At 40.1% G+C, this 16,121-nt stretch overlaps 1 long non-coding RNA gene across 2 annotated transcripts in view; it reads right to left on the bottom strand.

Moving 5' to 3' along the window:
- Nucleotides 1-16,121, bottom strand: part of LOC147339853 (uncharacterized) — a 174,568-nt gene that overhangs the window by 120,799 nt on the left and 37,648 nt on the right. The gene's annotated exons all lie outside the window — the stretch shown is intronic.

The following is a 16,121-nucleotide window of genomic DNA, read 5'->3' as shown; positions in this document are numbered from 1 at the left end:
ATACAGTATACTAACACATATATAAGGAATTTAGAAAGATGGTAACAATAACCCTGTGTACGAGACAGCAAAAGAGACACTGATGTATATAACAGTCTTATGGACTCTGTTGCAGAAGGAGAGGGTGGGAAGATTTGGGAGAATTGCATTGAAACATGTATAATATCATGTATGAAACGAGTTGCCAGTCCAGGTTCGATGCACGATACTGGATGCTTGGGGCTAGTGCACTGGGACGACCCAGAGGGATGGTATGGGGAGGGAGGAGGGTTGAGGATAGGGAACACATGTATACCTGTGGCAGATTCATTTTTATATTTGGCGAAACTAATACAATTTGTAAAGTTTAAAAATAAAATAAAATTTAAAAAAAAAGAAAAAAAAAATAAAGAAAGAATGCTGAGTGCCAAAGAATTGATGCTTTTGAACCGTGGTGTTGGAGAAGACTCTGGGATGTTCCTTGGACAGCAAGGAGATCCAACCAATCAATCCTAAAGGAAATCAGTCCTGAATATTTATTGGAAGGACTGATGCTGAAGCTGAAACTCCAATATTTTGGCCATCTGATGCAAAGAACCAACTCACTGGAAAAGACCCTGATCCTGGGAAAGAATGAAGGCAGGAGGAGAAGGGGACAACAGAGGATGAGATGGTTGGTTGGCATCACCAACTCAATGAATGAGTTTGAGTAAACTCTGGGAGTTGGTGATGGGCAAGGAGGCCTACTGGGTTGCAGTCCATGGGGTCGCAAAGAGTCAGACACAACTGAGCAACTGAACATAACTGATGCAGAGAATAAGACGTTGAATCAGGTAAGCATTCTGGAGATTATTTAACCTTAAACTGTCATCCATCACATAAGGAAAAGACATTTGAGGAGGTGAACTTTCTAGTACACCATTCAGATTACTAGGAATGATGCAACTCAACATTTTGACAACACTATATTTTAATAAAAGTAAAGAAATTCTTGGCTTCTGCATCTAGTAATGGTATATTAATGGTAATTAACAGATCATAGTCAACACAGCTAAAGTTATAAGATACAAGCTTTAAAATAACTATGATTACTCTTTTCATGTAGTTTAAGAATGAGACAAGAAATTTAGGCAAAGAACTGTAAAAAATATTAACTAAAAATCTGAATAAGAGGGAAGCACTTCTGAAAGGGTGAAGAGAATGCCTAAGAAAATGCAGAGGACCAACACATACACTGATTTTAAAAAAATGTCAAGTTTTTCTGAACTCTGGAAATTAACCAAAGTTTTAGAACAATCATGAAAAATGTTTTTTTCAAGAAAAGTGGCTCAATCTCCTTAAGATCAGCAAGCTTAGTGGTATTTTAACTTGTCCATCCCTTTCTTCCCTGTTCTTTGATAACCTTGAAAACCAACAGCCTTGACCTACTGCAGCTGTGAAAACCAGCAAACAAACCACCACACGATGGGCAGAATAGGTTTGGAGTTCTACAAATGCCATATTCTCAAGTGTTACTATTTGAGCTGACAGCTCCCTTCAAAGCCCCATTCTCAGGGTCTGTCTTTATTTGGCCTGGTGTAGACTTCACTCTGGGTGAGCAGCCCAATGCCTAGGGCATGTGTCCAAAACAAATGGGGGCTGGACTTCCCTGGTGGTCCAGGGGCTAAGACTCCACACTCTCAATGCAGGGGGCCAATCCCCAGTGGGGGAACTAGACCTCACATGAGGAAATTAAGATCCAAGATTTCAAGTGCCACAACTAAGTCCTGGTACAGCCAAATAAATAAATATTAAAAAAGTTACTTAAAAAATGCAGGCTCCAGAGTTCTGCATTTGAATCTCAGTTCTTCCACCTCTCGGATGTGGCTCTGGACAACTCACTGACCCTCTGTATGCCCCCACACTTTCATCTGTGAAATGGGATTGTGCGGGAGTGTAAATGAGTTTGCAAAGGACTTACAAGAGTGACTAGCACTTAGTAAGTCCTCAGTACACCTGAGTGACTGTTACACGGGACCTTACTCTTTGAATTCTAGTTCCACTTCAGGTAACCTAACAAAAGAAAAGCACAAGGAGGGAGTCTGCGTGTGCTCCACATGTGGTACACGTCCTGCTGGGTCAATTTGGGGGTTCATGCTGGTAGTAAGTCCAAAAGGTTGACAGAATTTTCAAACATCTCACTGAAGGTCACCAAATATAAAAAACCACCGATAAGGATGCTAACAAATTCATTTAGAATTTCTACATCCCACAATATTGTGAAAAGACGTGAGTAAATTCCATTTTCATTACCCAGTGGTTTGTGGTGAAGATTCAAGTGGACTCCAGTAGCAAAAGCACTAAGAGACTCTGAGAATTCTGACATTCCCTCTCTCTTCACTTTTTGGATGTGGATTTGGGTTTCTTTTCTCAAGTGACCTGGGTGGTGAATAGATTGTCCGAAGAGCATGAGGCAATTCTGTTCATGGTGTTCCCTGCTGCTCTTTTTCTAGGAAATCCACTTGTGTTCTACGAAGATAACTGCATTCACCTCTGCCCTCAAGCAAGTCATTGAAAAGCTGAGCTAAGGCCAAAGCGTCTCCAAAACAGTTTTATAGAGATCCAGATGCATAAAAGACTCAGAAAGTACCAAAGAGTCTTAGAAACAATCGATGGACATGCTGCCCATCTAATGGAATTCACTCCATGTGCAGGCATATTTACAGCACAACAATACCTCAAACTGACTTCTTAGGCAATGAGGAAACGTACATCCCATAATTTCTGAAAAAATTGGAGCTAGTTCCTTTGGGTGTCCAAATCTTTCATTTTAACCCTTTTATTTAAAAAACAAAGAAAGAAATGTTTCTCAAGTGTGATCTACACTGGCTGCTTTCTTTAAAAGAATATGGAAATTTATTTCATCAAGGGGGACATCATCTCCAGCCTCTCACTACTAAGACTCAGCTTGAGCACATCTCCTTCCCTTCGGGGCAGCTCCACTTAAATCCTCCTGTGTCCCAGATGGAGATGCCACCAAGCACACAATCCCTTAGAGAACCAGCCTCCACAGCACCATCTCTCAGGCCCCGCTCCATTTAGCCCTGGAGTCCCGTAGATTTTATCATGTGACTGTTTCTCCATTTCTATCTGTCCTCCAATGGCCCCCATTTCCGGAGCTCACCACTCCCTCTACCTGGACTACTGGCAAAGCCACCTCCCCCTTCTGTATTAACTGATGGTCCATGTGATATATCTGCTCCTATCACATTGTCTGAAAGTCTTTCCATGGCTTCCAGTTGCCTTAAGAATAAAGCCCAAGCTTGAGAAGAGAGCATATGACACCCTTGGTGACACAGACTCCGAGTCTCAAACGTTTCCTCTGCTTCTGCTGCTAAGTCACTGCAGTTGTGTTCAACTCTGTGAGGCCCCATAGACGGCAGCCCACCAGGCTCCTCTGTCCCTGGGATTCTCCAGGCAAGAATACTGGAATGGGTTGCCAGGTCCTTCTCCAATGCATGCATGCATTCTAAGTCGTTTTAGTCGTGGCCAACTCTGTGCGACCCTATGGACAGCAGCCTACCAGGCTCCTCTGTCCGTGGGATTCTCTAGGCAAGAATACTGGAGTGGTTGCCATTTCCTTCTCCAAGTTTTCCTCTAACCTTCTCTATGTCTGTTGATGCTCTGAAATATAGCGCTTCTTAAATTCTTGCATACTGGAGCCTTCAGGCCTTGCTCCTCCTGTTTCCTGGACCTGGAATACCATTCCTCCACCTCTTGGCCTCCTCTCCCTTTAGGATACAGCTGAGGCTCATGTCCCTTCTTTCAGAAAGTCTTCCTCCTTCCCTGCCCATGCTTGCTGGTTGAGATGGACACTCCTCCTTAGAGGTCCCATGGTGCCCTGTGCCTATGAAGAGGTCAAAGACCATGCTTAATTTAACTGTATCACATGGTGATACAGTTACAGAGAAGAACAAGGATAGATAAGAAGGTCTTCTTAAATGAACAATGCAAAGTAGTAGAGGAAAACAAGAGAATTTAAAGACTAGACATCTCTTCAAGAAAACTGGAGTTATCAAGGGAACATTTCATGCAAGAATGGGCACTATAAAGGAAAAAAACGGTAAGGAACTAACAGAAGCAGAAGAGATTAACAAGAGCTGGCAAGAATACACAGAAGAATTGTACAAAAAGGGTCTTAACCGGCCAGATAACCACAATGGTGTGGTCACTCACCTAAGAGCCAGATATCTTGGAGTGTGAAATTACATATGCTAGTAAGGTTATGCTCAAGATCCTTCAAGCTAGGCTTCAGCAGTATTTGAACTGAGAATTCCAGATGTACAAGCTGGATTCAGAAAAGGCAGAAGAACCAGAGATCAAATTGCCAACATCCGTTGGATCATAGAGAAAGCAAGGGAATTCTAGAAAACACCTGCTTCATTGACTATGCTAAAGCCTTTAACTGTGTGGATCACAACAGACTGGAAAATTCTTGAAGAGATGGGAATACCAAGACCACCTTACCTGTCTCCTGAGGAACCAGGTCAAGAAGCAACAATGAGAACTGTACATGGAATAATGTACATGTTCGAAGGGGTGTGCCTGCTGAACCCTCACAGGGACTTGTTGCAGCTCTTCTGAAAAAAAAGGAAGCACCTAAACATACTGATTTCACAAAGAGGGGAAGTATCAACCAAAGGATGTTTTACAAGCTAGGTGTGGGGATGGAATGGGAGGGCTTTTTGGTGGTGTTGGGCTGCACCTCACAGGCCTATACCCTAAATGTACCCAGCGTCAACACCAAACAAGGAGCCCAGAGTGCAGACGGAGACATCATGGTTTAAAGGATGCGGGAACCTACCTGTCTGAAGTAAGGCCCTGGGGGAACACCCCACCATGTGGGCTGATGGGAGGCAGGGCATGGTGGCAGGCTTCACTCCTCAGGAGAGGGGGAGGGTGCCCATTAAAGCCAAAATTGACATCAGGTGGGCTCATTAGTTATCAGGGAAACCAGTAGGGGGGCCCTCTCCTCATAACCCTTTTGATAAGAATAATCACCAGCTGGGGTCTGGGGAAAGTACTAGGAAGGTGAGTCGTGTGAGTAGGGTGCAGGTGAATCAGGCACTGGTTGGGCAGGAGAGGGACAGACAGCAAGACAACAGGCATCTTGGGGGGCCCGACCATACACTCCTCTCCAACACACCCCGCATGAACCAGACAATCTTGGCCAGCCCCTCTTCTGTGATATTGCTGGGGTCGGGTTTGTAGAGGGGACACTTACACCAGATACCACAAATACAATACAGACAGGCCACCCCTGCTGGTCACAAACCCAAAATCACCCCCTGGGAGGAATGGGCCCTGGCTCTAAGAGAAACATTTCACTGGCTTAGTCTCAGCTGTCATAGCACATGTCTGCACCCCCATGGTATGCTGAGTGCCATTACAGGTGAACCCATTAGGTCTTCCAAATAAGAACCAGTTAAACCCATTATTTCCAGTAGTCATGTACGGATGTGAGAGTTGGACTATAAAGAAAGTTGAGCATCAAAGAATCGATGCTTTTGAACAGTGGTGTTGGAGAAGACTCTGGAGAGTTCCTTGGACAGCAAGGAGATCCAACCAGCCCATCCTAAAGGGAATCAGTCCTGAATATTCATTGGAAGGACTGATGCTGAAGCTGAAACTCCAATACTTTGCCCACCTGATGCAAAGAACTGACTCATTGGAAAAGACCTTGATGCTGGCAAAGACTGAAGGCAGGAGAAGAAGGGGATGACAGAGGATGAGATAGTTGGATGGCATCACTGACTCAATGGACATGAGTTTGAGCAAGCTCTGGGAGTTGGTGATAGACAGGGAGGCCTGGTGTGCTGTAGTCCATGGGGTCGCAAAGAGTCGGACATGACTGAGTTACTGAACTGAACTGAAGTAAAATAGTCTATTTTAAATACATTAAAATTAAATATGTTATTTAAATAATACAAATGTATTATTAAAATTAATTTCATTTTCTATTTATTTTTTAATATGTGGTAACTAGAAAATTTAAAATCATGTATGTGGCTTGCATAATATTTCTGCTGGATAACCACATTGAAAAGATTTTGAAAGTTTCTTAGAGAGCTTAGAGATGAACTGATGAGAGACACATTCCAGATGTTCAAGCTGGATTTAGAAAAGGCAGAGAGGAACCAGAGATCACATTGCCAACATCACAGAAAAAGCAAGGGAATTGCAGAGAAACGTCTATTTCTGCTTCATTGACAACACTAAAGCTTTTGACTGTGCGGATCACAACAAACTATGGAAAATTCTTCAAGAGATGAATATACCAGACAGACCACCTTACCTGCTTCCTGAGAAACCTGTATGCAGGCCAAGAAGCAACAGTTAGAACTGGACATGGAACAACAGACTGGTTCAAAATTGGGAAAGGAGTACAACAATGCTGTATATTGTCACTCTGCTTATTTAACTTCTACACAGAATACATGATGTGAAATGCCAGGCTAGTTGAATCACAAGCTGGATTCAAGATTGCCAGGAGAAATATCAGCAACCTCAGATATGGAGATAATACCGCTCTAATGGCAGAAAGTGAAGAGGAACTAAAGAGCCTCTTGATGAGGGTGAAAGAGGAGACTGAAAAAGTTGGCTTCAAACTCAACCTTAAAAAAACAAAGATCATGGCATCTGGTCCCATCACTTCGTGGCAAATAAATGGGGGAAAAGTGGAACAGTGACAGATTTTTTATTTTCTTGGGCTCCCAAAAAGTCACTACGGATGATGACCGCAGCCATGAAATTAAAAGAGGCTTGCCCCTTGGAACGAAAGCTATGACAAACCTAGACACCCAGACAGTATTAAAAAGCAAAGGCATCACTTTGCCAACAAAGGTCCATACAGTCAAAGCTATGGTTTTTCCAGGAGTCATGTACAGATGTGAGAGGTGAACCATAAAGAGGGCTGAGTGCATAAGAATTGATGCTTTTGAACTGTGGTGCTGGAGCAGACTCTTGAGAGTCCCTTGGACTGCAAGATCAAAGCAGTCAATCCTAAAGGAAATCAACTCTGAATATTCATTGGAAGGACTGATGCTGAATCTCCAATAGTTTCGCCACTCCATGCGAAGAGCCAACTCATTGAAAAAGACCCTGATGCTGGGAAAGATTGAAAGACAGAGGAGAAGGGGACGACAGAGGATAAGATGGTTGGATGGTATCACCGACTCAATGTTCATGAATTGAACAAACTCTCGGAGATAACAAAGGATGGGGAAGCCTGGAGTGCTGCAGTCCATGGGGTCACAGAGGGTCAGACATGACTTAGTGATGGAACAACAACAACAATATTTTAAAAGCAACCAAAAAAACAGGTGATTTGTAACTTAGGAAAAAACAAAGTTTCAATATAGAAAGTCATCATATCTACTGTCTACTATGAACAGTATTTACATATTTGAAATAATATAAACACTGCATATTAATTTAACCAAATACATGCTATAAATATATTGGGGGTGGAGGGAAGAAAAAGTATATGTTTAAGGAATTGTTTCAGGTAGCTAAATCCTATTCTTCCAAAGTAGCTAACCAAGAGATAATTCTAAAATTGAAAACGTAAGAAATAGAAGTAATAACATTCTATACAGGGATATAGAAAGAATTCCCAGAAGTAGGTAAAAGATTTGAAAGTAGTTGCCTTTGAGAAGCAGAAAGCAGAGATTGAGAGGGAGGGGCAGGTGACTGTAGTCTTTCAGTTTAACTAGTCATGCTATCACATTTTTGAGAACAACATATTTATAATAAAAATTAAATAAAAAAAACAAATGCTACATTATCTGCTTTGATAGGATTTTGGATTAACCAGTTGTGTGCAGCTGTCAAAACTCAATGAATGCATATTTTAAGATTTACATATTTCATTGTATATATATTTTACATCAAAAAAAAAACTGATTAACAAAGCCTAAAATCCTAATGACATGCATAAGGACATCTGTAATTTACTTCAAAATCCTTCCCCAAAAAAAGATGGATCAATGAATGGATAGAAGGATGGATAAATACATAATAAAACAAGTACAGTAAAATGTTGACAGTAGATCCTAGGAGGTAGGTATATAGAGGTTTACTGTAAAATTCTTTCCATTTTGCTGTTTGAAAAGTTTTATAATAAAAGTTTGGAAAAAATAAAAACAAATTGAGGGGAGGAGCTAAGATGGCAGAGGAGTAGGACAGGGAGAACACTTTCTCCCCTGCAAATTCATCAAAAGAACATTTAAACGCCAAGTAAATTCCACAAAACAACTTCTGAATGCTGGCAGAGGACATCAGGCACCCAGAAAAGCAACCCAAGTCTTCGAAAGGAGGTAGGAAAAAATATAAAAGACAAAAAAATATATATATATATATAAAAGACAAAAAAAAAAAAAAAAAAAGAGACAAAAGAGGGAGGGACGGAGTTCTGTCCCAGGAAGGGAGTCTTAAAAAGAAAGAAGTTTCCAAACACCAGGAAAAATTCTCACTGCCGAATCTGTGCCAAGCCTTGGAAGCACAGAGGGCAACATAATAGGGAGGAAAAATAAATAAACAATTAAAACCCGCAGATTACAAGCCCTACGGTAACTCCCCCAGTGGAGAAGCAGCGCAGATGCCTGCACACACCACTAGCAAGTGGGGGCTGGGCAGGGAGGCGCAGCACGTGCTGCATCGCTTAGAGTAAGGATCTGGCCTGAATACCCCGAGCGCTATCTGAGCGAAATAATTTGGGTTAGCAAACCAGACTGTGGGATATCTACCACGAGAAAAGCCAGCTCTAACCTAAGACACCGCCAGGCCTGTGCACGGAAGAAAGGACTGAACAGAGATAGCCGGCTACAGACCATCCCCCTCCAGTGACAGGCAGCCAGAGCCAGAAGGGGGAAATCGCAGCCCCAGAGAGACATTATCTATAAAACTGTAAGCAGGCTTCTTTGCTAACTAAAACTTCTTGGGGGTCTGGATGGTCAACATCTGCCTGAGAAGGTGCGCTGGTTGTACACCTAGATAACTGAGCGGCGGGGAGGCGATAAGTCGCAGCAATCGTGCTGGCCAAACACCTCATCACCTGAGCTGCTCGGACCTGGGAAGGGCACAAAACGCAGGCCCAACCGAGTCTGCCCTTTGAGGACTACCCAAGTGCCTGAACCTGAGCGGCTTGGACCTCGGAGGTGCAAGCAGCCCAGGGCCGGACACAGATGTTTCCCGGCGGAGCAGCCTAGAGCCTGAGCAGTGTGGGCAGGGAGGCTACACGTGCCGTGAGCGGGGGCAGACCCAGTGTGGCTGAGGCACTGTGAGCACACGCCGGTGTTATTTGACTGCAGCGTCCCTCCTTCTCCACATCGCGACTGAACAAGCCAGCCTTAAAAAAAAAAAAAAAAAAAAGTGTCCTCCACCGTCCCCTTTGTGTCAGGGTGGAAACCAGACACTGAAGAGACCAACAAACAGAAGAATCTATAACAGAGGGAACCACCTTGGAAGCTACAGGCAATAGATTAAAACCCTGTGGTTAGTACTGACTACATAGGAAGGGGACTATAGATCTTGAGAAATATAAGTCGGACCAAGGAACTAGCCAAAAATGAACTGAACCCACAATACCCACAACAAAACTAGAGAAAGTCCTAGATGTATTTTAACTATTTTTACGATCATTCTTTCCTTCTTTTTTCTTAAATTTTTACAGAATTTTAAGTCCTCTACTATTCCTTTAATTTTCACTTTTATAACCTACTATTACTTAGCAAAAAAAAAAGACCCTATTTTTTTTAAAGCAAACTTCATATATATATATATTTTTATAATTTTTTTGACTTTTTTTCCCCTTCTTTTCTTTAACATTGCATTTTTGAAATTCCAAACTCTACTCTAGATTTTTAATTTTAGCTTTTTGATATTTGTTATCAATTTTGTACCTATATTTATTTTTTATATAATTTTTGGGACTTTTTTTTTTTCTTCTCTCTCTTTCTTTCTATTCTTTTATATAACATTGTATTATCTGAAATTCCAAACTCTACTCTAGGTTTTTAATTTATCCTTTTTGGTATTTGTTATCAATTTTGTAGCTATACCTTCTTTATAATTTTTGCGACTTTGTTTTTGTTTGTTTGTTTGTTTTTCTCGTTTTTTTTTTCTTTTTTTTTTAACGCTGTATTTTTGAAATTCCAAACTCTACTCTAGATTTTTAACTTTTGCTTTTTGGTATTTGTTATCAGTTTTGTACCTGTATTTTCTTTATAATTTTTGCGACTTTGTTTGTTTTTGTTTGTTTGTTTTTTCTGTCTTTCTATTCCTTCTTCTTTTCTTTAACACTGTATTTTTGAAATTCCAAACTCTACTCTAGATTTTCAATTTCTGCTTTTATGTATTTGTTACCAATTTTGTACCTTTAAGAACCCAATCTTCAGTACCCATTTTTCACTAGGGAGCAAGATTACTGGCTTGACTGCTCTCTCTCCCTTTGGACCTTCCTTTTTCTCCACCAGGTCGCCTGTGTCTCATCCCTAATCCCTCTGTACTCTACCCAACTCTGTGAATTTCTGTGTGTTCCAGATGGTGGAGAACACTTAGGGAACTGATTACTGGCTGGATCTGTCTCCCTCCTTTTCATTCCCTGCTTTTATCCTCCTGGCCGCCTCTGTCTCCTTCCTCCTTCTTCTTTTCTCTGTATAACTCCGTGAACATCTCTGAGTGGTCCACTTGTGGAGTGCACATAAGGAAGTGATTACTGGCTAGCCCACTTTATCCTCTATTGATTCCACCTCATCTCATTCGGGTCACCTCTAACTCCCCCCTCCCTCTTCTCTTCTCCATGTAACACTGTGAACCTCTTTATGTGACCCTCATGGTGGAGAAACTTTTCATCTTTAATGTAGATGTTTTATCAATGGTGCTGTATAGAAGGAGAAGTTTTGAAACGACTGTAAAAATAGGACTGATAACTGGAAGCAGGAGGCTTAAGTCCAAACCCTGACTCCAGGAAATTCTTGACTTCAGGGAACATTAATTGACAGGAGCTCATCAAACGCTTCCATACCTACACTGAAACCAAGCACCAAGGGCCAACAATTTCCAGGGCAAGACATACCAAGCAAATTCTCCAGCAACAAAGGAACACAGCCCTGAGCTCCAAGATACAGGCTCCCCAAAGTCACCCCAAAACCACAGATATCTCATAACTCATTACTGGACACTTCATTGCACTCCAGAGAGAAGAAATACAGCTCCACCCACCAGAACACTGACACAAGCTTCCTTAACCAAGAAACCTTGACAAGCCACCTGTACAAACCCATACACAGTGAGGAAACGCCACAATAAAGAGAACTCCACAAACTGCCAGAATACAGAAAGGACACCCCAAACTCAGCAATTTAAACAAGATGAAGAGACAGCGGAATACCCAGCAGATAAAGGAACAGGATAAATGCCCACCAAACCAAACAAAAGAGGAAGAGATAGGGAATCTACCTGATAAAGAATTCCAAATAATGATAGTGAAATTGATCCAAAATCTTGAAATCAAAATGGAATCACAGATAAATAGCCTGGAGACAAGGACTGAGAAGATGCAAGAAACGTTTAACAAGGACCTAGAAGAAATAAAAAAGAGTCAATATATAATGAATAATGCAATAAATGAAATTAAAAACACTCTGGAGGCAACAAATAGTAGAATAACAGAGGCAGAAGATAGGATTAGTGAATTAGAAGATAGAATGGTAGAAATAAATGAATCAGAGAGGATAAAAGAAAAATGAATTAAAAGAAATGAGGACAATCTCAGAGACCTCCAGGACAATATTAAAGGCTACAACATTCGAATCATAGGGGTCCCAGAAGAAGAAGACAAAAAGAAAGACCATGAGAATATACTTGAGGAGATAATAGTTGAAAACTTCCCTAAAATGGGGAAGGAAATAATCACCCAAGTTCAAGAAACCCAGAGAGTCCCAAACAGGATAAACCCAAGGCAAAACACCCCAAGACACATATTAATCAAATTAACAAAGATCAAACACAAAGAACAAATATTAAAAGCAGCAAGGGAAAAACAACAATTAACACACAAAGGAACTCCCATAACAGTAACAGCTGATCTTTCAACAGAAACTCTTCAAGCCAGGAGGGAATGGCAAGACATACTTAAAGTGATGAAAGAAAATAACCTACACCCCAGATTATTGTACCCAACAAGGATCTCATTCAAATATGAAGGAGAAATCAAAAGCTTCTCAGTCAAGCAAAAGCTGAGAGAATTCAACACCACCAAACCAGCTCTACAACAAATACTAAAGGATATTCTCTAGACAGGAAACACAAAAATGGTGTATAAATTCGAACCCAAAACAATAAAGTAAATGGCAACGGGATCATACTTATCAGTAATTACCTTAAACGTAAATGGGTTGAATGCCCCAACCAAAAGACAAAGACTGGCTGAATGGATAAAAAACAAGACTCCTACATATGTTGTCTACAAGAGACCCACCTCAAAACAGGAGACACATACAGACTGAAAGTGAAGGGCTGGAAAAAGATTTTCCATGCAAACAGGGACCAAAAGAAAGCAGGAGTAGCAATACTCATATCAGATAAAATAGACTTTAAAACAAAGGCTGTGAAAAGAGACAAAGATGGTCACCACATAATGATCAAAGGATCAATCCAAGAAGAAGATATAACAACTATAAATATATATGCACCCAGCACGGGAGCACCGCAATATGTAAGACAAATGCTAACAAGTATGAAAGGAGAAATAAACAATAACACAATAATAGTGGGAGACTTTAAGACCCCACTCACACCTATGGATAGATCAACTAAACAGAAAAATTAACAAGGAAACACAAACTTTAAATGATACAATAGACCAGTTAGACCTAATTGATAGCTATAGGACATTTCATCCCAAAACAATGAATTTCACCTTTTTCTCAAGCACACATGGAACCTTCTCCAGGATAGATCACATCCTGGGCCATAAATCTAGCCTTAGTAAATTCAAAAAAATAGAAATCATTCCAAGCATCTTCTCTGACCACAATGCAGTAAGATTAGATCTCAATTACAGAAGAAAAACTATTAAAAATTCCAACATATGGAGGCTGAACAACACGCGGCTGAATAACCAACAAATCACAGCAGAGATCAAAAAAGAAATCAAAATTTGCATAGAAATGAAAGAAAATGAAAACACAACAACTCAAAACCTGTGAGACACTGTAAAAGCAGTCCTAAGGGGAAAGTTCATAGCAATACAGGCATACCTCAAGAAACAAGAAAAAAGTCAAATAAATAACCTAACCCTACACCTAAAGCAACTAGAAAAGGAAGAAATGAAGAACCCCAGGGTTAGTAGAAGGAAAGAAATCTTAAAAATTAGGGCAGAAATAAATGCAAAAGAAACAAAAGAGACCATCGCAAAAATCAACAAAGCCAAAAGCTGGTTCTTTGAAAGGACAAATAAAATTGAAAAACCATTAGCCAGACTCATCAAGAAACAAAGGGAGAAAAATCAAATCAATAAAATTAGAAATGAAAATGGAGAGATCACAAGAGACAACACAGAAATACAAAGGATCATAAGAGACTACTATCAACAATTATATGCCAATAAAATGGAAAACGTGGAAGAAATGGACAAATTCTTAGAAAAGTACAACTTTCCAAAACTGGACCAGGAAGAAATAGAAAATCTTAACAGACCCATCACAAGCACGGAAATTGAAACTGTAATCAAAAATCTTCCAGCAAACAAAAGCCCAGGTCCAGACGGCTTCACAGCTGAATTCTACCAAAATTGAGAGAAGAGCTAACACCTATCCTGCTCAAACTCTTCCAGAAAATTGCAGAGGAAGGTAAACTTCCAAACTCATTCTATGAGGCCACCATCACCCTAATATCAAAACCAGGCAAAGATCCCACAAAAAAAGAAAACTACAGGCCAATATCACTGATGAACATAGATGCAAAAACCCTTAACAAAATTCTAGCAATCAGAATCCAACAACACATTAAAAAGATCATACACCATGACCAAGTGGGCTTTATCCCAGGGATGCAAGGATTCTTCAATATCCGCAAACCAATCAATGTAATACACCACATTAACAAATTGAAAAATAAAAACCATATGATTATCTCAATAGATGCAGAGAAAGCCTTTGACAAAATTCAACATCCATTTATGATAAGAACTCTCCAGAAAGCAGGAATAGAAGGAACATACCTCAACATAATAAAAGCCATATATGACAAACACACAGCAAACATTATCCTCAATGGTGAAAAAGTGAAAGCATTTCCTCTAAAGTCAGGAACAAGACAAGGGTGCCCACATTCACCATTACTATTCAACATAGTTTTGGAAGTTTTGGCCACAGCAATCAGAGCAGAAAAAGAAATAAAAGGAATCCAAATTGGAAAAGAAGACGTAAAACTCTCACTGTTTGCAGATGACATGATCCTCTACATAGAAAACCCTAAAGACTCCACCAGAAAATTCCTAGAACTAATCAATGATTATAGTAAAGTTGCAGGATATAAAATCAACACACAGAAATCGCTTGCATTCCTATACACTAATAATGAGAAAACTGAAAGAGAAATTAAGGAAACAATTCCATACACCATTGCAACGGAAAGAATAAAATACTTAGGAATATATGTACCTAAAGAAACTAAAGACCTATACATAGAAAACTATAAACACTGGTGAAAGAAATCAACGAGGACACTAATAGATGGAGAAATATACCATGTTCATGGAGGGGAAGAATCAATATAGTGAAAATGAGTATACTACCCAAAGCAATTTATAGATTCAATGCAATCCCTATCAAGCTACCAACAGTATTCTTCACAGAGCTAGAACAAATAATTTCACAATTTGTATGGAAATACAAAAAAACCTCGAATAGCCAAACCTATCTTGAGAAAGAAGAATGGAACTGGAGGAGTCTACCTACCTGATTTCAGGCTCTACTTCAAAGCCACAGTCATCAAGACAGTATGGTACTGGCACAAAGACAGAAATATAGATCAATGGAACAAAATAGAAAGCCCAGAGATAAATTCACGCACATATGGACACCTTATCTTTGACAAAGGAGGCAAGAATATACACTGGATTAAAGACAATCTCTTTAACGAGTGGTGCTTTGAAAAATGGTCAACCACTTGTAAAAGAATGAAACTAGACCACTTTCTAACACCATACACAAAAATAAACTCAAAATAGCTTAACGATCTAAACGTAAGACCAGAAACTATAAAACTCCTAGAGGAGAACATAGGCAAAACACTCTCCGACATACATCACAGCAGGATCCTCTATGACCCACCTCCCAGAATATTGGAAATAAAAGCAAAAATAAACAAATGGGACCTAATTAAACTTAAAAGCTTCTGCATAACAAAGGAAACTATTAGCAAGGTGAAAAGACAGCCTTCAGAATGGGAGAAAATAATAGCAAATGAAGCAACTGACAAACAACTAATTTCAAAAATATACAAGCAACTACTACAGCTCAATTCCAGAAAAATAAATGACCCAATCAAAAAATGGGCCAAAGAACTAAATAGACATTTCTCCAAAGAAGACATACAGATGGCTAACAAACACATGAAAAGATGCTCAACATCACTCATTATCAGAGAAATGCAAATCAAAACCACTATGAGGTACCATTTCACGCCAGTCAGAATGGCTGCGATCCAAAAAATCTGCAAGCAATACATGCTGGAGAGGGTGTGGAGAAAAGGGAACCATCTTACACTGTTGGTGGGAATGCAAACTAATACAGCTACTATGGAGTACAGTGTGGAGATTCCTTAAAAAACTGGAAATAGAACTGCCTTATGATCCAGCAATCCCACTGCTGGGCATACACATTGAGGAAACCAGAATGGAAAGAGACACGTGTACCCCAATGTTCATTGCAGCACTGTTTATAATAGCCAGGACATGGAAGCAACCTAGATGTCCATCAGCAGATGAATGGATAAGACAGCTGTGGTACATATACACAATGGAGTAATTCTCAGCCATTAAAAAGAATACATTTGAATCAGTTCTAATGAGGTGGATGAAACTGGAGCCTATTATA

The sequence above is a fragment of the Bos grunniens genome, chromosome X, assembly GCF_055505025.1.
Source record: "Bos grunniens cultivar Pamir isolate PY7600 chromosome X, Bosgru_T2T1.0, whole genome shotgun sequence".
Taxonomy (NCBI): Eukaryota; Metazoa; Chordata; class Mammalia; order Artiodactyla; family Bovidae; genus Bos; species Bos grunniens.
The sequence above is the reverse complement of the archived record's forward strand: the minus strand, read 5'-3'. Positions and strand labels throughout refer to the sequence as shown.